Source organism: Triturus cristatus, chromosome 1_1, assembly GCF_964204655.1.
Source record: "Triturus cristatus chromosome 1_1, aTriCri1.1, whole genome shotgun sequence".
NCBI classification, from domain to species: domain Eukaryota; kingdom Metazoa; phylum Chordata; class Amphibia; order Caudata; family Salamandridae; genus Triturus; species Triturus cristatus.
The window spans coordinates 615,285,322-615,312,662 of record NC_140579.1 but is presented as its reverse complement, the minus strand read 5'-3'; the positions used below and the strand labels follow the sequence as shown (position 1 = coordinate 615,312,662).

Below are 27,341 nucleotides of genomic sequence, written 5' to 3'. Positions count from 1 at the left end.
TCATGCTGGGAATGTTACCTTCAATACAGTCCATTGAAAGAGCAGTCTTGTAATCTCAGGGATATTAATTGTGTTTACATGTTTCAACTATGGAAATATGTGAAGGAGTGTTAATTAAAATATGGGTCACCACTCGGGCAAGATGGCCGCGTTCATGTGAAGCTCCAGGCGGTGGCACTTGAGGTGGAGGCGCGATGGCGGCTTCCCAACTTTTAATTACCTCCCGACACCTGAAATACTTTAGTAATGCATGGCCACGGCGCTCATGCCTTTTGAAGTTTGGGAGGGCACGTATATCATTATTTAAGCGGCTCTCAGGAATGGCCACCATTTTGAATGTAGGGCGAAGCATTACTTAACAGATGACTGCCTACTGCTGCTTAGTTAAAGACATTCTCGTCATTTAAAGGCATACTCTTCTTCAAGGCATTCTTCTCAATCTAGAGGCATGTTTCTCATTTTTAAGGCATTTTCCCACATTTCATGGAGAAATAGTATTATGTCATCTCTATTTTGATTTTTGAGAGCTTTTTTCTTTTCTTTTTTCTTTTTTCCTGCAATAATACTTGCTTTACACTGACTGCATCTTTCTTGAGATTTTAGCGTATGGGCAGATCAAAAGCTCTTAATTCAGTATTTAAGTCTCTACTGGGCAATTCACGAAAGTGCATACTGGTGCAAACACTTTCCATTGCAATGGAGAAGAGTATACCCTCTTCTTCTTCTACTTTAAATACCATGACACCTCAATCTTCTATCAGTTAAGAGGCTTAAAAAAGACCTGCCTTCTCCTACTAAGTCGATAGTGGTTTCGCTTGAACGTTTGCTGGAGGACATTAGAGCTTTGCACCCTTTTATGGAAGACACTAAAGTCAAGCAACAAACACTCAGTGATAGATGGTCGCTTATGGAGGAATGTCTGTCTACGGCAGAGCAGCAACTCAATAATTTTAATGATACATCTCTTAAAGTAAATTCTCTCCAGGCACAGGTTTCCTCCTTACAATGGTAGGTCGAGGACCTTGAAAACAGAAACCGGAGGAATAATCTTCGTATTTATGGACTTCCTGAGGGCACAGAATTTTAAATCTTTTTTGCCCCAGATTTACAACTGCCAAAAAGTCTGTTACTCAACATTCAGAGAGCTCACAGACTGGGTTGTCCTCCTTCGAGTGCTTCACCTTCCAAGAGACCTAGAAGTGTCTTATTGTATTTTTTAGAATATACGGAGCTTATGCAGGTTACTTCTGCCACTAGATGTATCGAAATAAATATTGGGTCAGGCCACGATCTCCATTTTCCCCAGGATTACACTAAAAGCACTGCAGGCAGGCGCAGGAACTTTTTGAATGTGAGACCTTCTCATCGTGCCATGTAGCCCGGTTCCGACTTTTTCATCCATGCCTTTTCAAAGTCATGTACAATAATAAAACAATGACTTACAAGTATCCGTCTCATTAAGGGATTATACTATATTGTAGTGTTTATTTTTTTGCCCTCTTCATTATTTATATATATAATTCCTTTCTAATTGTTGTTGCTGATTTATCGTTATGGATTTTTGTATGTTAGTATGTTTTCAAGGCTTAACATTTTTACATTGTTCTCCTTTTTCTTGCAGATGTTATGGTTGTCTTCGTTGCCCGTCTATGTTGCGCTATACCTTCTGCACTATGTCCCCCCTTGTGGATCGGACGTGATGCCTTCTCATTGTGGTCTTCCCTACCTTCATCAAATTATTGTTAGGTATGTTTCCCTTTTTGGTTGGTTGGTTGTTTGTTATTTTTTCTTCAAGCTAACACTGGATTCTATTTTTTTGTATCTCATTGTCTCATTTTTCTTTCTAGTCTTCATTCTTCTTTTCCCTGTGTTCTTTCTTCTATTGGATCTTCTCATTTTTCTTCTCTTTTCTAAGCTGTTATTTCCTTTATTATTTGTATGGCTCTATTACAGTATCTTTCCACTGAGGTCTGATTGTTATCTTCAATTTGCATTTTTGAAAGGGTTTTGACAATGGTCTCCTGGAATGTCAGGTGTTTGAATTCTCCAATCAAAAGACAAGTTCTTTCTCACCTGTCAAAGCTTGGTGCGCACATAGCTTTCCTGCAGGAATCTCATTTATCTGACATTGAAGCCATGAAACTGAGGGGGGATGGGTGGGGTAAGTTTTATTTTCCCCTGCTATGGGGAAAAACATAGAGTTGTAATATTGTGCCATAAGTCTTTAAAAGCTCAGCTGATCTCTCAGGAAATAGATGAGGAGGGAAGGTGGTTATTACTTAAATTGTGTATTGATAAGATTCCGATTGTTCTAATGCACCTGACTATCAATTCTGGTCCCTAATCTCACAAAGACTTTTACAACTTCCAGATTACAACCTAGCCCTTGCAGGTGACTGTAATTTACTTGCTGATCCTTTCTTGAATAGAAATTCTTCATCTCCTTACAATCCAAACAAAGCACAAAAAGCTTTTACACAAGCTTTTTGAAGACATCACCTTACAGATGCTTGGAGACTGTGTAACCCCAATTTACGGAAGTATGCATTTTTTTCCCCAGTACATCATACACAATCCCGAATTGATTATGTTTTTATTTCACATCAACTAACTCAATCCTTGCATTCAACAGATATTGGCTCTATTCTGTACTTTTATGGATCGATAAAAAGATTTAAATAAAGTTTTAAATGATATGATATGGTTCTATTTTAATTTCTGATCATGCCCCGGTATCTTTGCACTTAGATATCTTACCCACATCCACCTTTACTTCTTCCTATAATAAGGTTCACTGACAGAATATCGATGTAAAAAATATAGAAGTAAAAAATATTGATGAAAAAATATAGAATGCAAAAATATCGACTCCCTATACTTAAATAGGTAAGTACAAAAATATTGAGAAAGAAATATCAATGTTAAAAATATAGTTCTACAAAATATCTATATATATTATATATATATATATAAAAATTACATGTATTAAATAATCTAATTAATTAAAAAAAATAAAGTGATATAATATACATTTTAACAAATATAACAAATAAACTTAATTTCAAAAAAATGTAGCACACATACATAATATTCTATATGTGAACAAGGCTGCATGTCTGGCGGCCGAAACGCGTCACTTTTGGATATCTTTATGTTGGAATAAAGACACTTGATTCATCATCACTTGTGGAGTCTGTGCCTTGGTGTTGCGCCAGTGTTACTGGACCAGCCCTAGGATTTTCTTTGGATATATATATATATATATATATATATATATATATATATATATATATATATATATATATATATATATATATATATATATATATATATATATATATATACATGTATATGTAATAATAACAACCTGATCGTCTTTCCACAAACAGGCACCAACACCGTGAAATATTTTGGCACAGAAGGCGATTTATTTCAAACCCAGGTCAGACGCGTTTCGGCGGTAAAACCGCCTTGCTCACTGCATGAAATGTTCTGTCAGTGTCAGCCATACAAATACCTCCACCATTTACCTTTGGTTGCCATGGCAACCAACAATGTCATAGACATAGAAGTTTTCACCGTGACTTTGCAAAATACAATTGTATGTGAAAAAATGCGAAAACATACATCGATAGCTAAACAATAATAGCTAGCAACATAAGGCGAATAAATTCCTAAAATGAAAATTGAGTTAGAAAGTCACTCTCAAAATAGAAAACATAAGTAATTAGGAATACCGCTGGGATAGAGATGGGACATCCAGACTCAGTGTATCCCAAGTAATGTGCTCTATGCCAAGGTGAATGTATTAACGTACAGAGGGGGGTGTGGTAGGCAATCATCAAATAGCAATATTTGTAAACTCCACCGGCCTAATAATAAGCTTCGTAAAAAATCTCCGCTAGTTGTACAATCTCATATTACAAGAGAGGAATGGAAATCATAGTGCAAAGTAAAGAAACTGGAGACTGCCACTCTAAGTATTTCCTTGCACCCAAATGATGGGACCAGCATAGATGGCAAGTGCCTCTATCTGTAGAATTAAAAAGGAAAAAGTAGGTTGTGTGTCACCATACTGAGCCCCTAATGCTAAGCAATAGTGCCTAATTAAAGAGGGGAAATATAAACACAAACATAAGCAGATCTCCCGCCCAAGTGGGCAAAATAAAACTTATACGATCTGTAATGGCTGGCTGGAAAAAGAAAATGTATTGCATTGTACCCTCCTACTGTACCTGAACAAAGAATAACTTGGAATATAAACACATGTAAAGTGGGGCGGTATTCCAGGTAAATGTGCAGTGGGATAACATAATGTCAGAGTTGGAACACACATGCTACGAGGAAAGGGTTCAGACGGAGTGGCCAATCTCCTCAAATAAAGAGTCAGAGATGGACATTAAGCGCTTCATCGGCATTCATCCCATGTGGGATTTTGGAATTAAGGAGAATGATATATCTTGATTCCAATCTCCGTAATGCCAGTTGCCTGTTACCTCCCTTAGGATTTTTAGGGACACTGTCGATCACAAAATAGGAGAGGTCCTGGGTCTTGCTTCCGTGGCACAAGTTGATATGACGTGCCACTGGGTATGTTTGGTCATCATTCGCAATTGCTCTCAGGTGTTGCAAAATGTGAACGTGAACCTGGTGGATCGTGCTGCCAACATACATTTTCGGGCATGTGCATTGTAACACGTACACGGCGAAGTCCGTTTTGCAATTAAAGCTGCCACGGATAAGGTATGGTGAATGTCTGAAAGGCATGGTAACAGACTTGGTATTGGTGCCGTGTCTGCAGGCTTTGCATCTACTACACCTAATGAAGCCTTTGGGTGATTGTAGCCAAGTTTGACTTTTCGCTACAGAAGGTGAATTGCGTACCAATTCCTGGCGCATAGATTTAGCTTTTCTGAAGCTAATGGCCGGGGTTTTAGGGCATTTAAGTCCCAAAACCGGGTCACTGCGGACTGTCTGCCAATGTTTGCGCAGGATTTTTCTAAGTGTAGTGTGGTATGCATTAAATCCTGTGATCAATCTCGGGATGCTAGCCTCTTTACTTACTCTATGTTCTTGTTTCTTGAACAAAAGATCTTCCCTTGTTCGCAGCTCACTTCTGTTTCTGGCTTTATCTAGGGTTTCTACTTTGTATCCTCTGCTCTGTAGTCTACTAAACAGTTCGTTAGTAGATTTCTTGAGACCCTCTTCCGTACTGCAGTTGCGTCTCATTCTGAGACATTCTGCATAAGGGATACCTTCCTTAACGCTGTTATGATGAAAACTATCTGCGTGAAGGATGGCATTTCCTGCGGTGTCTTTCCTATATGTTCTGGTCTGTAGGCAGTTGTTTTCAATATATACTTCAATGTCAAGAAACTGAATGCAGTTTTTGCTGGTGTGACTAGTAAATGATAAGTTAAGACTGTTGTTGTTCAATTCATTTGCAAAGACTTTGGCACTTTCCTCAGTTCCCTGCCACAGTATGAATATATCATCGATGTAACGTACATAGATGTTCACATTTTCAGTCATGGCAGTTTTGTGTCCCTTCATGAGTACTTGCTCCTCCCACCAGCCCATGTGCAAATTAGCATAGCTGGGGGCGAAGCAAGTACCCATGGCAGTGCCCTGTAGTTGTTTATAAAACAATTTATCAAAAATAAACACATTGTTTTCCAGGCACCATTCTGCCATACATAGCAGCATAAGGGAATGTTCTTGCATGTGTATTGGTCTAGTGTTTAAATACTGCTTCAAAGCATTAAGGCCATCCTTATGTCTGATGCTCGTATATAACGAGTTAACATCAAGGGTCATCAAAACATAGTCCTCCTTCCAATTGACATCGAATATCTTGCTTAGGAAATCGCCAGTGTCTTTAATGTGAGATGGTAATTCACAGACCAGTGGTTGTAAAAAGAAGTCGATAAACCGAGAAGTGTTTTCAAATAAACTCCCAATTGCTGCAATGATTGGCCTGCCAGGTGGGTTGATTGCGTTTTTGTGAATCTTCGGAATTAGGTACAGTTGCGGTGTTACTGGATAGTCTATTTTCAGATAATCGAATTCTGATTTGGTGATTAAATTCGCACTTTTCCATTCATATAAGGTTTTATGATATTTTTCCTTTATGCCTACTATAACCGTTGGCGCTATCCTGCAGTAGCAGTCCTTGTCATTGAGCTGTTTCATTGCCTCCAAGTTAAAGTCTTCTAGGGGCCACAGGACAACATTACCCCCTTTATCAGACCATCTGACTACTATATCCTGATGTTCCTTAATTTTACTCATAACTTTATTGTAATTCGTTCTGTTTGTATTACGTGTCTTGGCGAATTCTTTGTCACTTTTGAGCGCCAATATTTTGAGATCTTTAATCACATTCTCCGCAAAGATATCCAAACCATCCTTGGGCATCATCGGTGTAAATACGGATTTAGGTTTGAATGGTGTGAGGATGGGGTTTCGTATTTCTTAAAAGTCAATAGTAGTATCAATATCTGTTATGTCTTGATTTTCTTGTTGCATGAGTAGAAGATCCCGTAACAAGGTTTCGTCTGTCATTGACACTTCCGTGTGTGTTACATCAAAGACCATTTGTTGTGAGTCTTTATTACCACTGTTCATAAAGTATTTTTGCAGCTTTAATTTTCTCACAAACTGAAAAAGGTCTGTCCGTGTTTGCGAGTAGTCAAAATTAGTTCTTTCGCAATATGATAAGCCCAATGCGAGAGTTTTTTGTTCAATTTCGGTGAGATCCATTGTTGTTAGATTTATAACTGTGTTTTCGCTGTCTCTGCTTCCGTTATATTTTTCTTTGTCAATTATCTGCGCTTGTTTCTTCTGTATTGTTGTTTGTTTGTTTTCTGTTGTTGTTGTGTTTGTGTGCCGCTTGCCCCAGCGCCTGTTTTTTCTCTTTCTACCCTTTGTTGTTCCTGGGATGTGTCTTTTTGTTTGTCCTGGCGTGTGGGCCGCGGGCGCAGGTTTGTCAGTCTTTCTAAGCGTAAAAAACCCAGTTCCTGGATTACTGTCGGCGGTTTGCGTCTTTGAGCCAAATCACTTAGTTGTTCCGTTTCTGACTCCACTTCAGAGCTCAATTCTGACACACTAGGGTCTGTGTTTTTGTGTAACATTTCGGCAGTATTTGATAATTGCTGTCTTCGTATGTTTTCAAATTTTTGGGAGAATGTGTACACTCTGCCTTGCATGTAATCATTCCTGTCTCTTTGGAATTTTGTTGCCTTTCTCTCTTTGATCGAATCCTCATGCTTTGTTAGTCTAGTATTCATTTCCCCCAATTTCTTTTTGATTTCTTCTTGATTTTCGCAATTCTCTAGCTCTTTTATCAATGCCTCGATCTTGGCTAGCATTGCTTTGCGGTCACTCTCGGCATATTTAATCAAAATCTGAAGCATTCTCCGTGAGGACTCAGCGCTGTTGTCAGCCCAATCCTTGAGCATTTCGGGGTCGGGGTTTTCATATGTCGGTGCTACCAGAATCCAGAGCCCTCTGGGGATTCTCCCCACATCCATATATCTCTGTAGGGACTTGCATTCCCACCATTTGGCTATCTCATTTTTGCGGAGTTTTTCTAGCTCATTAAGTATTCTCGCACTGTTGTTTATTTCCAGTGGTTCAGTTCCTTTATAAGCAGACCGCGCTTGTTCCATGCCATCATCCTTATCGTTGAAAATATCCAATGCTGCCTCCTCTCGCTCTTTTACCCATTCCTCGGCCATTGTTTGAAATATACAATTACCTTCTGTGTCATTCACTGCCCGTTTTCTTAGCTATACGGGACTACCTCTCCCAGCAGGCACCGCTACGATATCACTCAGCACACCGAAACTAGCCGCTAAGAGGAGCTTACCTGATAATGCGAATGCCCTCCGGCTCCCACACCGATCAGTCACTCTCCAATTCGACGGCGTCTCGGGTGCTTTTCGTTCGTGAAATTGATCGTGTGCTGTCGCTGCTGGGGGGCGCTGAGTATTCTTCCGTTAGGAACTGTGACAATTGGGTGCGTAAACTCAGTGCTCCAGATCGAGGAGGGTTGGTGTCCAGGTCCCGGCGAACCTCTTCAATATAATAACAACCTGATCGTCTTTCCACAAACAGGCACCAACACCGTGAAATATTTTGGCACAGAAGGCGATTTATTTCAAACCCAGGTCAGACGCGTTTCGGCGGTAAAACCGCCTTGCTCACTGCATGAAATGTTCTGTCAGTGTCAGCCATACAAATACCTCCACCATTTACCTTTGGTTGCCATGGCAACCAACAATGTCATAGACATAGAAGTTTTCACCGTGACTTTGCAAAATACAATTGTATGTGAAAAAATGCGAAAACATACATCGATAGCTAAACAATAATAGCTAGCAACATAAGGCGAATAAATTCCTAAAATGAAAATTGAGTTAGAAAGTCACTCTAAAAATAGAAAACATAAGTAATTAGGAATACCGCTGGGGTAGAGATGGGACATCCAGACTCAGTGTATCCCAAGTAATGTGCTCTATGCCAAGGTGAATGTATTAACGTACAGAGGGGGGTGTGGTATGCAATCATCAAATAGCAATATTTGTAAACTGTATATACATATTTACTTTAAAACAATAAATAAACAATTAATTTTAATTTATTTTATCATTTTAAAAATATACACATATATATAGTAATATATATGTAGTTATATATATATATATATATATATACATGTAAATATATATATATAAATATTGTAAAAAATCTATTTAAAAAAAACATTATAATATAAATGAAAGCATTAAACTATTTAAAAAGCTTTAAACCTAAATTCACCAGTACAGTGAGTGCAACAGTAGGGAGAGTGTTGGATAGCGGAGGGGTAAAAATTACTGTTCCCACTCCAGTGAGTGCAACAGTAGGGAAAGTGTTGGATAGCGGAGAGGTAAAAATTACTAATGCCACTCCAATGAGTGCAACAGTAGGGAAAGTGTTTGATAGTGGAGGGTTAAAACTTACTACTCCCACTCCAGTGAGTGCAACAGTAGGGAAAGTGCTGGATTACATGGGGTAAAAATTACTATTCCCACTCCAATTAGTGCAACAGTAGGGAGAGTGTTGGATAGCGGAGGGGTAAAACTTATTATTCCCACTCCAGTGAGTGTAACAGTAGGGAAAGTGTTGGATAGTAGAGGGGTAAAAATTATGAATCCCACTCCAATGAGTGCAACATTAGGAAAAGTGTTGGATAGAAGAGAGGTAAAACGTACTATTCCCACTTCAGTCAGTGCAACAGTAGGGAAAGTGTTGGGTAGCGGAGAGGTAAAAATTACTGTTCCCACTCCAATGAGTGAAACAGTAGGGAAAATGTTGGATAACGGATGGTTAAAACGTACTATTTACACTCCAATGAGTGCAACAGTAGGAAAAGTGTTGGATAGCGGAGGGTTAAAACTTACTATTCCCACTCCAGTGAGTGCAACAGTAGGGAAAGTGTTGGATAGTGGCAGGATAAAATATCCTAATCCCACTCCAATCAGTGTAACAGTAGGGAAAGTGTTGGATAGCGGAGGGGTAAAACTTACTATCCCCGATGCCAACAGTAGGACAAGTGTTAGATAGTGGCAAGACAAAATTTACTGTTCCCACTTCAGTCAGTGCAACAGTAGGGAAAATGTTGGACTGCAAAGGGGTAACAATTAATATTCTCACGCCAGTCAGTTCAAAAGAAAAAACAAAAAAAATATTAACAATAAAATTATTTAAAAAAACAAAATAAATAAAACTATATATAAATATATTAAACATTAAAATACAAATATATTTATTATTACAAATTTAGAAAAACATATTATAATGTTAAATGCATATGACAAATACCTACTAATATTATATTAAATAAAATAAAAAATAATTTCCAAACAAATAAATATTTTTTATTAGAAATTATTTAGAATCAAAAATTTACTTTTTTTATTTCCTACCCTATAATACCACACAATTCACATCCCACATCTAAATTTTATAAACAAAATGTACTTACCTAATTAACAATTAATTACCAATTAAAGAAATATTATTAATTAAAAAACATAAAAATTAATAAACTTCCCACACTTTACCTCTACAGCCCACACAAACCACTGGTAAACTTAAACTGTAAAACAAATAATTACGCAATTAAAACATATTTTCAATTAAAAAATTAATAGTATAGAAAAACTAATTATAAATAGGGCTCCCTGTTTTCCGTTTTCACTGATTTTTGCAGATAAATACAGACTGAAACATTTATTTTCTTGTCTGTATTTATTTTAAAATGTGGATAAAAACGGAAATTGGGTTGCTTTTTAAGTAATTCTAAATACTGTCTGCCATGATTGCCAGGCTAATAGCTGTGTGGATTGATAGTTAAGGGGGTTAAAAATAAGGAATTTAAGTAAAGAGGCTTTAACAGCAGTAAATATACACAAGGTTGATGAAGAAATTTGCATATTTTCATATAAGGGCATTGATGTACCTTCTGCGGGTGTCACAGCACTGAAACCTGGCAGGCATTCAAGCATGAGTGCATATTTATCGGTTAAATAAATGTGTAAATATACTAATTTCTGCTTGATTTTTCCACAAAACAGCAAATTAAATAAGGATAAAAACATACTAAATTAGCAAAAAAGAAATATGGATAAATGTAGACGGAAATGTCAAAAAAATAAATACCATAAAACCGGGAGCTCTAATTATAAAGTAAGTAAAATTAATTTATTCCCCACCCTTTACCCCTAAAACAGTAAAACCCACACAAAAAATATAAAATACCCTAATTAAATATCAATAAATTAATTAACATTAATAATCAACCAATTATTAATTAATTAAACACAAATACCTCATACATAATAAAGAGGTAGGTTAAATTATGGCCCCCTACTAATTAGAATTTTGTGAAACAACATGTTTTAACATATGTTGATTCGCAAAAACCCAATGCCTTCAATAAATTGCAACCACTTTTTACAGGATGTATTCTATGAACATTAGGCCCTATGTGATGCAGATGATAGCACCTGTGGGTTCTGTGTACCCTGCAGAATTGAACATCTGTTTAAAACCTGAGCATATACAATCAGTGTAATAAATGTAGACCTGCTGTCCAAGGCCTGATGGTACAAGAAATGGCGCTGTTCTTTGAGGCCTGAACTAGAAGACCTGTGTAAAATGAGGGACAGCTCTTAAGGCTTGCCTGAGCCAATAAGAAGTATGCATCTAAAAGGTTACTTTGCTGAGTATGGCAGGAGCCTGACTGCTTTTGCTGCTTGTGAGTCTGTGACGTCTGTCTAACTTAAGGGAAAAGTGCAAAGTGTGTGGTGAGCCTGTGTCATCAGTGAAAACTTGGCGCTTCCAGAAGGTTTTGGAACATTGAAGTACAGTGAGGGACATATAGAAATAACTACTCCTGAGAAACCATTCAATGAGGTGCCTGGAAGGTGGTGCGAGATTAAAAGTTTTAAAGTAGATTTGTATAACCCCTGCATTAGCTTTGTGCTCTGTTCCTTTTTCAGGTTTGCTCAGTTTGCTGAAGGTCATCTTCAGAATGCACCTGGTTACTGCAAATGGAGGAGTCCCTTGTCTTTCCTCTACCTCTGTCTCCGGTCCACCCTCTGTCCACCTTTTCCTTATTCCTCCATTCATCACAGATTCCAGTCGAGACTCGTGTTTTATGTTTTTATGGTACACACCCCCTGATGCTATCCTCAACACGAATGGACTATGGGACTCTTCATACCTGGCACGGGTAGCTTTATTAAAGACACAGGACCTCATACCTTGATATCAGAGAAAGAGATGTGAATTACGAAAGGAATTACATTACAGAAAGCTGCCAGGCTTTGAAGCTGTGAAAATCACTAACCTGGGGGCCAGGCTGCAGTGCTAAGGCACCAGGCCACCTCTCCGGTGGCCGCCACAAGTCAGCTGGGATTCGGTCCCGGTGATCAATACGCTCCTAAGTCCCATCTGGCTTGCGAGGCATAATGCGGTGGGAGTTTCAGCAGTGGAGGCAGGCTCCCAGCTGTGAGGCAGGCTTCCAAAGATAAACTATAGCGCGCCTGAAGCCTATAGGTGTGCTTCCCGCACAGTGTTCCCTGCAAGGCTGTCTCAGCAGGCTGTCTCAGCAGCAGGGATTGGGCAACTATGCTTGTGACGTCCTGAGTTAATCAGAGGTGCTGTGCTAAAGTGTCGGGTAAATATCTTGTTATACTTTGTAGGCAGCTGAGCGAGTTGACTCAGACTTCAAGCCTGCTGCAAGCAGTGCAGACGCGCTGCTGTCAGCTAAAAGCCTTTACTCTGTCAGTGTGGTTTAATTAGCAGCGCTCTGCTCCAGCTTGCTCTGGAGGTGCTATAAATGTGTGACAATGTATTTCAGTGCGGTGATGCGGGCCACCACTCTAAAATGCGTTAGTCTAACGCCTGATGCATGGTTCTTGGATGGGCTGGTCATGTGACTGCGATTAGCTTAGCTGTTGGGCTTTGTGTATTCTTCCCAGTGAGACAAAAAGGGATTAGATGTTGGCAGACTTGGCTGTTCCCTGCCCACCTACAGTTCAAAGGGCTGCCTCCAGCACACAAACCAGGGAACCTGGCACCGAACTTTTTCCACCCCAGACTTTTTGGAAGGTTAAGGGAAGAACTTTCCAGAACCAGATGTGACGGTAGCATGGGAAATTCCCTAGCTTCAAAGGCTGGCTCTAGGTATAAATATTGCACCTCCAGAACACCTCTTTAGTATACTTCTGAACTTGTGGAAGACTTCAGAATGACTTCCTGGACCCCTAGAGGACCGCCCTGCTGCTTGAGGCCTGCCTTTTTTATTTTTTTAGTTTTATATAGCATGAACTAGACCCACAGGTATCAGACTTCTTACATGAGCACTAGTTGCCTTACAGAAGGACACATTCATTTTTGTTAGGCACAGGGAGATTTAGTGATTTGCCCAGATTCACAGGATGTTGAGCATCCCTGCCGAGGCTCGAACCCGGTTCTCCTACTCTGAGGTCAACCGATCTAGCTGTTAGGCCACATCCTCTCTCTGGTTCCTAGAGGTCTGTTCTGCTGCTACCAGAGGACTGCCCTGCTGCTTGAGGAATGCCTTGCTCACCAGAGGACTTCCCTGCTTCGAGAGGCCTGCCTTGATGCTTGAAGGAGACACCGGCTGAAACCCGCACACGTCCGTGGTGGCCCGGCGATACTCGTTCCCCGGATTTTCTTGGATTCATTCCCTCGCTCTGAACGCCCCACCGAGGACTCCTCCCGGTTCCTGTGCAGCGGATCGGGGCTCCGACCCTGCAGCGAATATTCAATTTCCAAACAACCCCTCACTCCTCCACTGGATGATTTCACTTGTACGATCAGCCCTACACAGCTGACGTCCTACGACGCCTTCCTGGCATCCTAAATCAGCCCTTCTTCCCGCGTGCACTGATCTCTTCATGCCACAGCACTCATCAATTGGCTACCCGGCCCTGATGATGATCCTAACTTGAAAGGATCGAAACGCCATCGACCCTCCCACATCAGCAAAAATCTTTTGGCGCCCTGCGCTGTGTTTTTCTCACGTTGTCACTTGCGCTGTCATGTTCTATCACGAGCACAATGTGCACTTCCTTTGGGTTGCCACTGCATACATGCTTAACAGTGCTGTCATAACTGTTATGTATATTCCAATCTTCTAAATATATGATACCTAAGAGCACATTCAGCAAATAATTTGGAGTCTCTCACCTTTGTTCTTCTATTGTAATGTCTTGCACACAACAAGCCTAATTATTTTCAATGAATCCGGTTGAGATATTGTTGTATATTTGTAAGTTGAAGGAGAACTGGACTATCTTCATGAACACAGGACCACCAGACATGAGTCCAAGGGATAGTTGGCTGGCCTTCTGTGTGAACTACAGGGGCATAAAAAGCTCCAGAGACCTTGAACTCAGCACCTCTTCTTTGATGGAGTGAATTTTAGTCCCCCCCCCCACCAAGTGGTGGCTTCCAGGTCCTGTACTCTTGAAAGTGGTGTTAGAGATCACAGAATGTACCAGAAGAACTGAAGAAGACAAAGAGCTACCTAACAGTCGATCCACCCAAGGTGCATTGCCAGTTGGTTTGACATTGCAGTAGCTCCTGCTACATTATTCTACGCAGCAGCAAATCCTGTTCACCAAGATCTCTCAGTGACAGTGTCTGGCTTCATGGAGCCCTCTTCTGCTACAGCTTGGAGCTGTGTCCCGCTGGAGGTTTTTGGCTGTTAAAAAGTTGCTGAAGTTTGAAGGTAAAAACCTTTACCGGGCTCGATGGTGACCAGCTCCCCATTGATAACGACAAACTCCTCAGCCTGGAAATCCTTCTATTTCTGCTCAGAGCTCTTTCATTCTGTTGTCAATGGCTTCACTGAGACTTCATCCAGTGCTTCCCGGTGATGATGACTCCTCTTTGGATGCAGCCTGCTGCCTTGCCCCGCTGCACTCTACCTTCTCCTGGACTTTTTCTTCAAAAATTTACCTCAGTCCGAAGTTCAGCCAAGACCAGGCCCAATCCACCTTGTGTATCTGACTTGTGCTCCATTGTGGTCAACCTTAACTTTTGACTCTGTCACGGTCTCACGCAACCAGATACACACAGTTGACATTTTGATCTTTTAGGTGCTAGATTTCACTAAACACTTAAAAAGAATCTGGGTATAGTGATAGGATTTCATTTGTTTTGGTGTTATTTTAATATGGTTTGTGATATGTCGGATGCTGGAGGAAGTGCAAGGTTGTTGAGGCGTTGGCATCCGGGGACGATGTGTTGCGCAAAGGAGGTGATGCATCAGTTGGATGTGCGAGGCTTTGGTTTCCAAAGGCGGTGCAGCAACAGTGATATGTCAATGTCAGGAGCGCAGTGTGCATCAATTTCGTTGTGTCGTAGTCGAACCGCTGGGCTGAAGTGAAGGCGATGCATTGGTCGAAAGACTTGCAGAGCCTGGAATGGGTCAGAGTCGGGATGGTACACTACGAATGTCGGTATGCGGTGTCCGAGACTCATGCAGCAGTGGTTCATCGGAGGTGCTGCGGCATAGTCGGGCTTAGTTGAAAGTTGAGGTTGTGACGTCGTGCACTTGGTGAACGGTGTCCACGACTTTAGTGCACGCAGTGGCGATGCGTCAGTTTTGCAGGGATGCACCGGTTCCATAATGACACTTTGGAGTCGACACATCGGTTTCCTGGTTGTGGCACAAAAACTCACTTCTAAGGTCCCAGGACTGGATTTGGCACCCCTTCGCAGAGCAAGGCCCACAGCAGAGGGACCCAGGCAGGGCCGTAGCCATGGGGGGCGGAGGGGGAGTGGGGCCCTGCCAGGGCCATAATGTGCTCTGGCCCTCCAACTGAAAGCCCCGACCTTTCAGTTTCTGTTATTTAATAAATATATGGATAAGCTTGACATTTGAGACGGTGCAAATGATATGCGACCTCAACTCTGCCAGCATTACCAATACTGAAACTGAAAGAACCGTATCTGTCTCCAGAGTAAGAGACTGAGGCAGAGGGATAGACAGAAGCAAGGGGGGGCTGGGCTGAGGCTGTCGTGCTCACCCAGGTGCACTGAATGATAGTAATATTGACTTATGAATCATAAGAACTACCTCTCCTGGAGCCTCACTACCATTGGTGAGGGCTCTGTATGCAGGCAGCAGAATGACATGCAGCGTGAACACACTGCTTCTGGGCCTCTCTTATCTGTCCAGCAAAGACTGGGATAGTTGAGGAGTCAATCATGTTTTAAAGCATAGTCAAAATGGGCCATTGACAAGAGCCCACAAAGGGTGGGGCACCTAATATGTGGTTAGGGCAGTCCCACGGCATCAGTTTTCTATGTAATAGCTGTGTTTTTTGTTTTTTTAAATAGCACATCTAAAACCAAACAAATAAAAGAAAATGCTGTCACTGACCCTCTGTTGTGAAACCATTGAAAGTGTTGGCATGTTTAAGTTGGGCTGTGTATGTGCACTATGTTTCTATTAAAGGTGCAAGACATGGAGGAGCTTCGCGCGCATCCAAGATGGTCGCGTGAGCACAGGGCTCCACGGACCCTTGCCGCTCCTCGCAACTTATCCTGACACTATCCTGGATTTGTGGACAGATTCTGGAAGATGAACCTTGGCTGAATCCATAACTCTTCTCAGAACGAAAATCGGACCGGGGCGACCTGAAATACAGCGTCTTGTATTTTGGAGGCCCACCTGGAAGCTGTGCCCGGTGCTTTGGTGACCCGTGGGGCCGGGGAGTAGTTGAACAACAACGGCATCGGAGCCTTGCCAATGACCGCGCACCCACTTTCAGTTTCGCTTTTGCACTTCTGCTTGTCCTGATCGAGGAGCTACTTCGCACGGCTGGGGCGTCCTCCGGCCTTGGTACCAGACTGATTTGTGCCCCCTTTTTCTCAACTCTCCCGAGCGGGCTCCCGGACAGTCGGTGTCTGATCTGCTGGTGCCCATTTGCTATCGGTCCGGGCGTACCCCACCGGTGAACATCGCCCAACATGGGGGGCAAGGGGGATCCCGAGAAACGGAAGACCAAGACATCCCTGCTTGGAGGAACTGTCCAGACTAACATCATGGATCGCTATACCCAGGGTAAAGGGACCCCCGGGCCGGCGGGTGCCGTCACGGAGGAGTCAGGTGGGGGTCCGTCCGTCTCCGCGGAATTGTCACTGCAGGACGTTATGGGCGCCATCAACGGCATAAGGGAGTCCATCGCCCAGCAGTACGAGGCTCTGGCCCGTAAAATTGACACGGTTGCCATTGATGTTACGTTAATCCGGGCGGATCTCTCTAAGACTAACGAGAGGGTTCAATCGTTGGACTTGAGGACGTCCACTCTTGTCACGGATGTATCAGACCTCCAGGCAACTCTTGGCGATCTAAAGTCTGCAAACGACGCGATGTCCCGGCGGCTGGAGGATTTCGAAGGACGGGCACGACGCAACAATATCCGTGTCATAGGTGTACCGGAGACTTCCAACAATCGTCCGGTGGACCTTATGGTCGAGGATCTCATCCTCAATCATCTTGCTCCTTCAGGCCTGAGCACATTCTTCGCCGTGGAGCGTGCCCATCGTGTCCCGGGCGGTAGGCCTCGACCAGGCGCTCCCCCGAGGCCTATCATTGCAAAACTTTTTCATTACAGAGACCGGGATGCGATCTTGCAGGCCTCGAGGGTGCACGGCCCAGTTAAGTATGAGAATTCCTCCGTCAACCTCTTCCCGGACTTCACCCAACTCGTTCAGAAACAGAGAATGAGCTTTCAGGGGGTGAAGCGCCGTCTTCGAGATCTGGACATCAAATACTCTATGCTTTTCCCTGCCAGGCTTCGTGTGGAATATGAAGATCGGACTCTCTTTTTTGAACGCCCCGACACAGTGAGTGACTGGTTGGATTCCCTGCCGGAACCGGGAGACCGAACTGGGCGTACTGGCGGTGCCGAGGGCGGTGGGCCTCTGCAGGAATAATTTTTCGCCCTTTACTTTGACATTTCCTTCTGTGCTCAGCCAGGTTCTACTTCAATTGTATATTTTGCCTATTAATGATTCGTCTGGGTGCGGTTGGAGACGGGTCCCTTTCCTCCTCTAGGGTCTTCTTGTAGCATAGGGTTGTTAGGGCGACAGGCACACTGCAAGTTGGGGGGGCTGTATAGTCCGCAGGGGTGCAGGGTGGGGGGGGTGGTAATGGTGTGAGGGTGGCTGTGGTGGATGGGTTGTGTGTTTTTTCTTTTCAAGGCGGTCTTATTGTTTTCTTTCAGTTTCAGGTGTCTGGCTGCGTGCCCGGGGACTCCAGCTTCTTGTGTTGGGATGGGGGGGGGACGGGTTGAAACTGATGTCTTGGAACGTCAACGGATTGGGGGACCGTATCAAACGTGGGGTTGTGTTGCAATATCTGCGTCGATTGGCCCCTGATGTGGTATTTCTTCAGGAGACGCACTTGGTGGGAAATGTATGTCATGCTATGAACAGGGGGGGCTACCGACTGGTCGCACACTCTGGCTTCACCACTGGCTCCAGAGGGGTGGGCATCTTGCTGCGCTCCTCCCTCCCGCTTGAGATTGACAAAGTTACTCTTGATGATAGAGGGCGCTATGCGTCTTTGACTGGGCGGTGGGAGGGGCAAACTCTTTCATTGGTTTCGGTCTATGTTCCCCCGGGCCTCCAGACCTCCACTTTCTCTGATGTGGGTCGCATGTTACTTGAACTTCCTGATAGTCTCCTGATTGTGGGTGGGGATTTTAACTCCGTGATTTCTGGCGAGTTGGATCGCTACCCTCCCAGGGCCCTCTCGGCCCCCCAGGCCATTTATTAATTGGGTTAAACTCTTATACGCTGCCCCGCTGGCACAGGTGGTCGTTAACGGGAGGGTTTCCCGGCCCTTCGTTCTTGGGAGGGGCACTAGGCAGGGGTGTCCGTTGTCTCCCCTGCTCTTCGCGTTAGCTCTGGAACCGCTCGCTGCTTGGCTCCGTTGGGAACCGTCAATAAGAGGGATCCAGTGTGCCCCTGGCTTCGAGGATCGTGTTTCGTTGTACGCGGACGACATTCTCTTGTACCTCACCTCACCACGTAGGTCACTCAGTGTGCTCTTTGACATCCTCACTTCCTTCGGCAAGAACTCTGGTTTGATCATTAACTGGTCCAAATCTTGTGTCTATGCTATATCCGGCGGCTTTCCTCTCTTGCCCTCTCGTTTTCCCATTAAGGCGTCCAGCTCCGGCTTTACATACCTGGGGGTGTACGTCTCATTGGATCCTGCTGTCCGTTACGAGCATAATCTCCTCTCTCCACTTCGGAGATTGAGGTTAGACGTGGCCCGCTGGCGTAAGCTTCCCTTGTCTCCCCTCGGTCGTGCGGCACTTTTTAAAATGATGTCCCTTCCCCGATTTCTTTACGCACTTCAGAACTCCTTTGATATTATTCCGGCGGCCTACTTCCGGGAAGTAGAGAGCTTACAGAGGAGACTTGTCTGGGGCGGTCGTGCACGTATTGCTCTTGCAAAACTGACTCTCCCCTGGTACGACGGGGGCATCGCGCTCCCGGACATCAGGAGGTACTACTGGGCTTCCCAGCTATCTGCTATTAACCATGCAACGTACTCACCTGGTCCGAATCCGGCTTTCGACATGGATAGATTTTTGTTGCCTGGCGGCAACTTTAACAGAGCGCTTTACTCTCGATCGGCTGAGAGGACCTTAACCGGTCCCACTAAGATTGCAGTACGCTTGTGGAAGGCTGCGAACGTGGCCATGGGCTGGAATGATCGCTTGACCGGCGCGACCCCCTTGTTTGCGTCTGAAAGATTGGGAAGCCTCTGGACGACGAAGGGATTCGAGCGTTGGGACACGATTGGCATCAGCAGGGTGGGTGACCTTTGGGTGAAGGGTGCGGTTAAATCCTTCGCTGTGCTGCAGAGTGAGTACGAATTAAGTGAGAGGGAGTTCTTTCGCTACGTTAAGGTTCGCCACGCTTTGCTCTCGGCCATCGGGGCGGGGACTGCAGTCCCTGTGTCTTCGCCACTCGAGGACCGCATACTCGACGGTCACTTGCCCGACAGTACTATTTCCCTTATCTATAAAAAACTAATAAACATTCGGGCGGATCTCCTCGTGCGTCTGCGGGAGGCATGGATCGGGGATGGGGTGGAACTGGATGACGAGGACTGGCAGTCTGCGCTGTCCTCCCCTAAGGAGGTGGCCATACCCGCGCGTCTCCGTCTGGTCCAGCTTAAAATTCTCCATCGTGTCTACGTGACGGGCCCTCGTTTAGTTCTGATGGGTTTCTCTGAAGACGGGCTCTGTAGGCGCGGCTGTGGGCTCAGCGACACTTTTCTCCATGTTCTCTGGGAGTGCCGTAAGGTTGCGGAGTATTGGCGCCGGGTGCATGCTGTCATGGAATATGTCACTGGGGTCGCCCTGTTGCCTGAGGTTCGCCGATGTGTGCTGAACGTGTGGGAGCCTAACGATTATAATGCGGCTCAGACTCGGTGGGCGGCCCTTGGGAACATGGTTGCTAAGAGGGACATCGCACAGCTTTGGGGTTCCCGGCGGCCTCCCATCGTGCCAGTATGGAAGAAGAACATGGACTGGTGCATGTGCAGAGAGAAGACTGTGTATGTGGCCCGGGGTAAGCCAGGGGCATGGGGTAGAATTTGGGGCCAGTGGAACGCGTACCGTGGGAACATCTGCACACCCCCCCCCGTGGTCTCATCTGATGCTGCCTTGTCCCCCTGATCCTGAGGTTCCCGGACTATTGCATTTCACCTGTAGATGGTTATGGCTCTCCCGTCCCCCCCACCTCCCTCTTGATCATCCTCATTGACCACCCGAGGGTGGAGTTGGTACTGTGTGGTCCCCCAGCCGTGGTAAGACGCCTCTTTTTCGATGGTTTCCGCCTTGTCTTTTGGTGTTATTATTTTTTCTTTTTGTTTGTATTTCTAAAATTTATGTATCCGGATAACTTCTGAGGTGCACCCAATATTTTGTCAATTCGGCTGAGCCCCAGGGGGCCCATTGTCTCCTTGATGTTGTTGACCATGTACATATTGGCGGCCGGCCCTGGTGGTTGTAGGCCCATGTTTGTATTGATTTTTATGTGCAATAAAGGTTTTTCAAAAAAACAAAACAAAAAAAAAAGGTGCAAGACATGTGCACATCGCATTTCAGCCTGAACTACAAGACAATGATGGAAGGACAGTGTATATGTACACAGGCCTTATGAAACCCTCACTCCACTGATCTCATGTAAATAGTATACTTCAACCAGCTCTGCCATAAAACAGTCAGGCAGGCATCTTAGACAGCAGTAGGATCCCAGTCAGGCTGGTGGGTTGGGGTCTGGGCCGTAGCTCAATATGTTATGCCAGCTTGAGCAAGATCCACGCCTGACATCTTTTAATTTTACTTTCCTATCCCGCAAGAAACCTCCTTACAACTAGCTCTAGAGACTCCAGATATAGCCACTTACACACAGAAAAATATGGACAAACATGCACACAGATATAAAGACCCCTGTATGGACAGAATCAGTATGTATAGTCATGAATACCCCCATGCAGACAGACTAACAGATACAGGCCCTATGCACACCTGCCAACAGTCTAATCAATGTGTGCCCATGTGGCTGTATGTAGACTCCCTCTGGTAGCAATTTCTTCTGGAGCTGGAAGTGGTATTTAAAAACCTTCAATAGTCATTGTTTCTAAAGGATAGAGCCGTTGTTTTGAAAGAATGAAATACTGGTAAAGGGTAGTGTTGGTTTAAAGTTAGAGGTCCCTCTGTCCATCTATGAATTTAGATCTTGTTAGACTTGGGGGTCCCTAGTTGGCACAGGTATGCACTTGTGACAAATAGGGACCCTCTCCTCTAGTCAGTGTAAGGGGGTACACTCCTAAAATAACCCCTGCTCACCCCCTTGGTAGCTTGGCACGAGCAGACAGGCTTATCTCAGAGGCAGTGTGTAAAGCATTTGTGAACACATACAGTAACCAAGTGACAACACTACAAATGGACACCACACAGGTTTTATATTAAAAATAAGTATTCTTTATATAGATTTATCACAAGACCAGTAAACGACAAAAACACACAATACTGTTTCTTTAGATGGTAGGATTTTGCTTAATTATCTTAAGTTCTTAAATGCGACACTTTAAGTCAATGTACCTTTTAGATGCGACACGCAGGGCAACGAAAGTGTTGCAATGATGTTTGTTGCGATGAAGATTTTGGTGCAAATAAATAAAGACGTGAAGATCTTCCAGATGCGGCACACTTCTCCGATGTTGCGAGAAGACTCGACTCGATGCTTCAGCTGCAGCGGCGACACACTTTACGCGATGCAACAACAGCGGCCTTGGAAGCGGCACTCTTCTCAGACGTTTGCGAGACGCTTCCGCTCGATGCGGTGCTGCAGCAGCAAAAACCCCTTTACGCAATGCGACGACAACAGCTCCAACGGCGGCACGCTTCTCCGTGGATGCAAGGCGCTTTTCTTGATGCGGTGCAATGCGACAACTACGATGGCTGCGATGGCGACATGCTTCTTCCTCGATGCGAGACTCTTCTCTTGATGCGGTGCAATGCATCAGCTACGATGGCGACACGCTTCTTCGGCGTTGCGAGACACTTCCTGGATGATGCGAGACGCTTCCGCTCGATGCGATGCTGATGCGGCGACACACTTTACGAGATGCGACGACAACAGCTCCGACAGCGGCATGCTTCTCCTTCTTGAGTCGCGCTTCCAGCTCCTTGCGACAAGCAGTCCCTCAGAAGGCCCAACAACAGCAGCAGGCACTTCCAAAGACCTCTGGGGAGCTGAGGGGTGAAGTCTGTTGTTCCTGAGACTTCAGCAGGAGGCAAGCTCTTTTCCAAGTCCTTGGAGATCCTTCACAAGTTGTGCAAAAATACACACAATGTTCTTTTCTCCTCTCTTTGGCAGTAAGGCAACCACTGCAGGCCAATCCCCCAGGTCAGGGATAGTTTCCTCCTCAGCTTCTTCTGGTTCTTCCCTCAGCAGAGGTTCTTCTTGTTTTCCCAAATTGATCTAATTTCTTGGGATCAGGGTCCCAATATTTATACCCAGAAATCCTTTGTCCTCTGACGGCAGAGGGGCCTTTGCCCAGTCCAAACCAGTTCCTGAGCACTCTGTTTACCAGACTTCTCCTTTCCTTTCACAGTGCAGGGCAGAAACATTAGACGCCCCACAGGAGGTGGAGCCAGCATTGTGGAAGGCAAGTACGGCTCTAGAGCACTTTGTTGACAGGATTCCTTCTCTTCATTCACTGTGTAGGGCAGAGACATCAGCCGCTCTCCAGGAGGTGGAGCCAGCATTGTGGAAGACAGGCACAGCCCTATTCAGGTCCCAGGTGCAACTCCTCCCACTCATCTGGATACAGATCTCTCTATTCACCACTGGGACACCTCACCCTGTCTCCTGGAATTCCCCAGCCCTGTCACTCAAACTCCAGACAAAGTAATACACACAGCCTAGCAGAGGCAGGTTTGAATGGTTAGACAAGAAAATGCATACTTTCTAAAAGTGGCATTTTCAAACACAGAATGTTAAAACCAACTTCACTAAAAGATGTATTTTATTATCCTGAGTTCAGGCATACTAAATTCGAATTTCTACCATGCTCTCTGAGTCAGTTAGGATTATAAAATGTAATAACCAAACTGCCCATTCTAGCCTATGGAGAACAGGTAGCCTTGCAATAGTGAAAAACTAAAATGGCTGTAATTCACTATTAGAACATGCCACACACATCAGGGCATGTCCTACCTTATCCTTACAATGCACCCTGCCCTTGGGCCTACCATAGGGGTGTCTGATATGAAGAAAAGGGAAGGTTTAGGGACTGGCAAGTGGGTGCACTTGCCCAGTCAGCATGACAGTACCAGACTGCACGCAGGCTCTGCAATGGCAGACCTTAAACACATGTTTACAGGCTGCTTCTGTGGGTGGCACAACCAGTGCTGCAAGCCCACCAGCAGTATTTGGATTACAAGCCCTGGGCACTCCTGGTGCACTGTACTAGGGTTTGACAAGTAAACCAAACCAACCAATCATGGAATCACAAATTATACATGAATTTACAATAGGGAGCACTTGCACTGTGGCACTGGACAGCAGTGGCACAGTGCCCTGAGCAACTAACACCAGCAAAAAATACATGAGGCACAGCGAAAAATGGAAGGGAGACTCACGCCAATGTGCCAGGTCTAACAGATCTTACAAACACCTAAAGCTAAAATCGCTTCTCTGTTAAAATCTAATAAATGTCATGGATGGCGGGGAGTCTTTCCTGTCAATGAGAGAAGGTTATCATGCATGCTGCTGATCAACATATATATATCAATACTCATGCACACAAGTGTGCACACAGGCTCCATGTTCACAGACCAACACCCATGTATTTTGTTCTGCAGAAGGCTCTGATATCACCACGTGCTCATCTACCAGTGGACGTTAAGCATGTGCACATCAGCATGTGCTCACTGCTCCACATCACCCTATGTCCTCCAATGTATATCCGTCTGTGCCCCTTACTGCCAATCACCCCGTCCTTCCAGATACACAACATTCATTGCTCCCAATGTACATCAGCTTGCACTTCCCTGAACTGAAGCAAGTTATCCTGCTCTTCCATCTTGCAGAATACAAGGGAGTCCCTTGCTACACATAATCTTTGAACCTTTGTTGCACACTACACTATGCTCCCCTGAGACATATAGCCTTTGCCCCTTGCTCTTGGGTTCACTCATGTTCTTCCATATCTTTATGTGAGAAATTGCACCAGTTCTTATCTTTCTTGGATTTCTGGTGCTTGTTGCAGTGCTGTTGTAAGGCATGGGCAAATAGGGCGATTGCCCAAGATCTCCAACATCCAAAGGGCCCCCTGGTAAAGTGATCAAGATAGCCAGAAGAACAGATTTTGTTTGTCTGATGAGCATGCACACTTCAGAGAATGTTAAACTGCATAACCACCTACCACACCTTAACCCTCATGCTCTCAGGGATTTTGTGGTAATCGAGTTAAAGAATATACTTTCTGTCTTATGTCTCTCTTTCCATCATCACATCACCTCTTCTATCTTATCTTTCTCCCTTTACCTCTCTACCAAACTCTACATTATGTACCTATCACAGTTCTCACTCTATTTGAAATCTCTCCCTCACCTAGATTTACTCAACCTCACTATCAATATACCTCTCTCACACCCACATCTTTCTACCTCTCTCACTACCTCACCTCTTTCTCTCAACCTCAATCACCTCTATCAATCTCTATCTCAACTCTGTCTCACTCTCAGTCTTTCCATACAAACTCACTGCTTCACTGAATCAAAGAACACCTTTTGAAGAGTATATTTAGTGCCTACCTCTCCTCTCCCAGGTGTGTCCCACCAAGCTCACAGAAAAGCAGCAATACACAAATCTGTCTCGTAAGAGTCCTCTAACGCCTCATGTCTTTACCATGCAGGCCTGGGTATTCCAAAAGGGAACCTAAATTCCTCCTTTACAGGCAAACTTGCACTCCGTGCACGTACACAGCCACAGTACACACACTGTCCAGAACTGTTACCTCTGTGTATTGTAGTGAGGATAAGGATACACCTACAGACATTGCTAAGTTAGCATAAGTTGCACGTAATTTTGCCGCTTTTGCTCACGTTACTACATGGCACATTCCGGGTAAACACTTTGCTTGCTCGCTTTCACATGAGAACTGTCTGTATTTCATGTATTCAGTTGAACACTCTGCTCCTCGTCTGCACAGCGTGTTCAAGGTAAAAAAAAAGGTGCCGCGTCGCAGTTCTGGGCTTGTGTTGCTGTTGGGAGCACGTTTGCTCACAGCCATCAGGAAGGTCTCGAGGAAGCAGGGATTGAGCCTGTACTATCAGCGCCGCCGCAGGGACTCACCTAACCAGGAGCCCCTGCTTTCCGGCACACCTGCTGACCTGCTGACCCTCCCACCCCTCGCTCAGAGGGTGAAAAGCGTTCGAGCTCCTCACTCCGGTGTGATTCACATACGCTGAGGGCTTACCGGCGTTTCTCTGTAGCTGTTGGACTTTTGCTCACAACTAGCCGCACCCGCTCCGCGGGTGCCGCGTCGCAGTTCTGGGCTTGTGTTGCTGTTGGGAGCACGTTTGCTCACAGCCATCAGGAAGGTCTCGAGGAAGCAGGGATTGAGCCTGTACTATCAGCGCCGCCGCAGGGACTCACCTAACCAGGAGCCCCTGCTTTCCGGCACACCTGCTGACCTGCTGCCCCTCCCACCTCTCGCTTGACGCCCCCATAAAGGGACACCCCTTCCCCGCTGTGCGGGAGCATCCGGGAGAAGCCCGGGACAAGGGTGGGACCATCTTTGGCCATCAGTGGCCAGAAGAGGCCGGGCCGGGCCACATCTCTTGGCTCTGCTAAGTGGGTACGAGAAAAACGGGAGTATGGCCACAGGCACTAGAGCTAGTAAATCTAGGAAAGCTGCGGGAAACACAGTCATAGGCACAATGGACCAATTTATATCCCGGGCAGTCTCCATTGTAGAAAAGGAGATAGTTCTAGCTGAACGAAGACTATCCCGGGACTCTATGGGCCTGACACACAAGCGCTCATCTTTGGGCACCCTCGCCCTAGCCCCTAGCCCAGTAAATGTACCACCTACACCACTTGTGGTAGTCGACTCACCGGTCTCTGTCGAGAGGGTGAGTCGGATTAGGGTAAGCTCTGAAACGGTAACGACCATTGCACCAGACATTGCTCATGACTCAACACATTTTAACCTACTCGACTCATGCAATCCCTTGCTGGGGGTCCAATACGACGACCCTGAATCTGAGATTAACAACGCCCAAAGCCCTCTTGTTATATCTAACAAGGCTTTACACCTTCCCTTTACAGCTGCACCTACCGAAGTTGGTACCTCCTTAGTAGCGGCTTTAGCGACTGTTCCATCTGGGAAACCAGTTTCAGGTTCTGCAGTACCCAGGAAAAGAAAGCGCCCTGTTAGTCCTTACAGGGGGGGGTCCTCTAAAACCACGTAGTAAATTAAGCAGGCACAACGCGACCAAAGGGGGTATCTCTAAAACAACTAATGCTCATACTAGAGTCTCATTACCCAGGGGCCTGGTTTGTCCGCTAGGCACACCTGTCCCGCCAGCGTCTCCTGGCACCACCCCAGTTCCTCAGGTAGCGCACACTGATACTGTCCTCCGACCTCTAGACGTTGAGGGCCTACTTAGGTCTGTGGTGATGCCCCTTGCAGACAAGATTGATTGTCTCACACGGAAATTAGCCACCCTTGAGCAATCAATGTTGGATAACTTCTATGCTGTGAAATCACTGGTTAAATTCCACTCCAAGAGGCAGGGAGAAGACAACGGAGGGTCAAGGTGTGGTACAGTAACACCAGTAACACTAGTACCCTCGGAGTCAATGTCTTGCCATACAGTACCTATACCTGGGAAGGCCCTGCAGTCACTGCAACCAAATACAGGTATCAGTCCTGCTCCACAAACTTCTAATCTTATACCTAGTCTGGGCCCCCCAAGGAAAAAATCAAATAGTCAAGCAGCAAAGACCTCCAAAGTTAAAGTTAATTTTGCCCCTAACCCAGAGGATATAGCGTCAACCTCCAAGGTAGCTGAAAATACGCCAACCGTGCCGAATGGAAATATAATTGTACCTATTTCCATTTCCGGCAGACAGGTTGTGCCTAAACCTCTAGCTAAACCCCCAGTTAAATTACTACCGGGCAGGACAAAAATTAGCACACCCAA

The 27,341-nt window shown here is 44.9% G+C and overlaps 1 long non-coding RNA gene across 2 annotated transcripts in view; it reads left to right on the top strand.

Annotated features, from left to right (window-relative positions):
* The window catches only part of LOC146870719 (uncharacterized), an 86,498-nt gene that overhangs the window by 22,764 nt on the left and 36,393 nt on the right, over window positions 1–27,341 (top strand). For both annotated transcript variants that reach the window (XR_014959444.1, XR_014959443.1), the window contains exon 2: window positions 1,622–1,746. This is a non-coding gene — a long non-coding RNA (uncharacterized LOC146870719). The remainder of the gene's footprint in view (window positions 1–1,621; window positions 1,747–27,341) is intronic.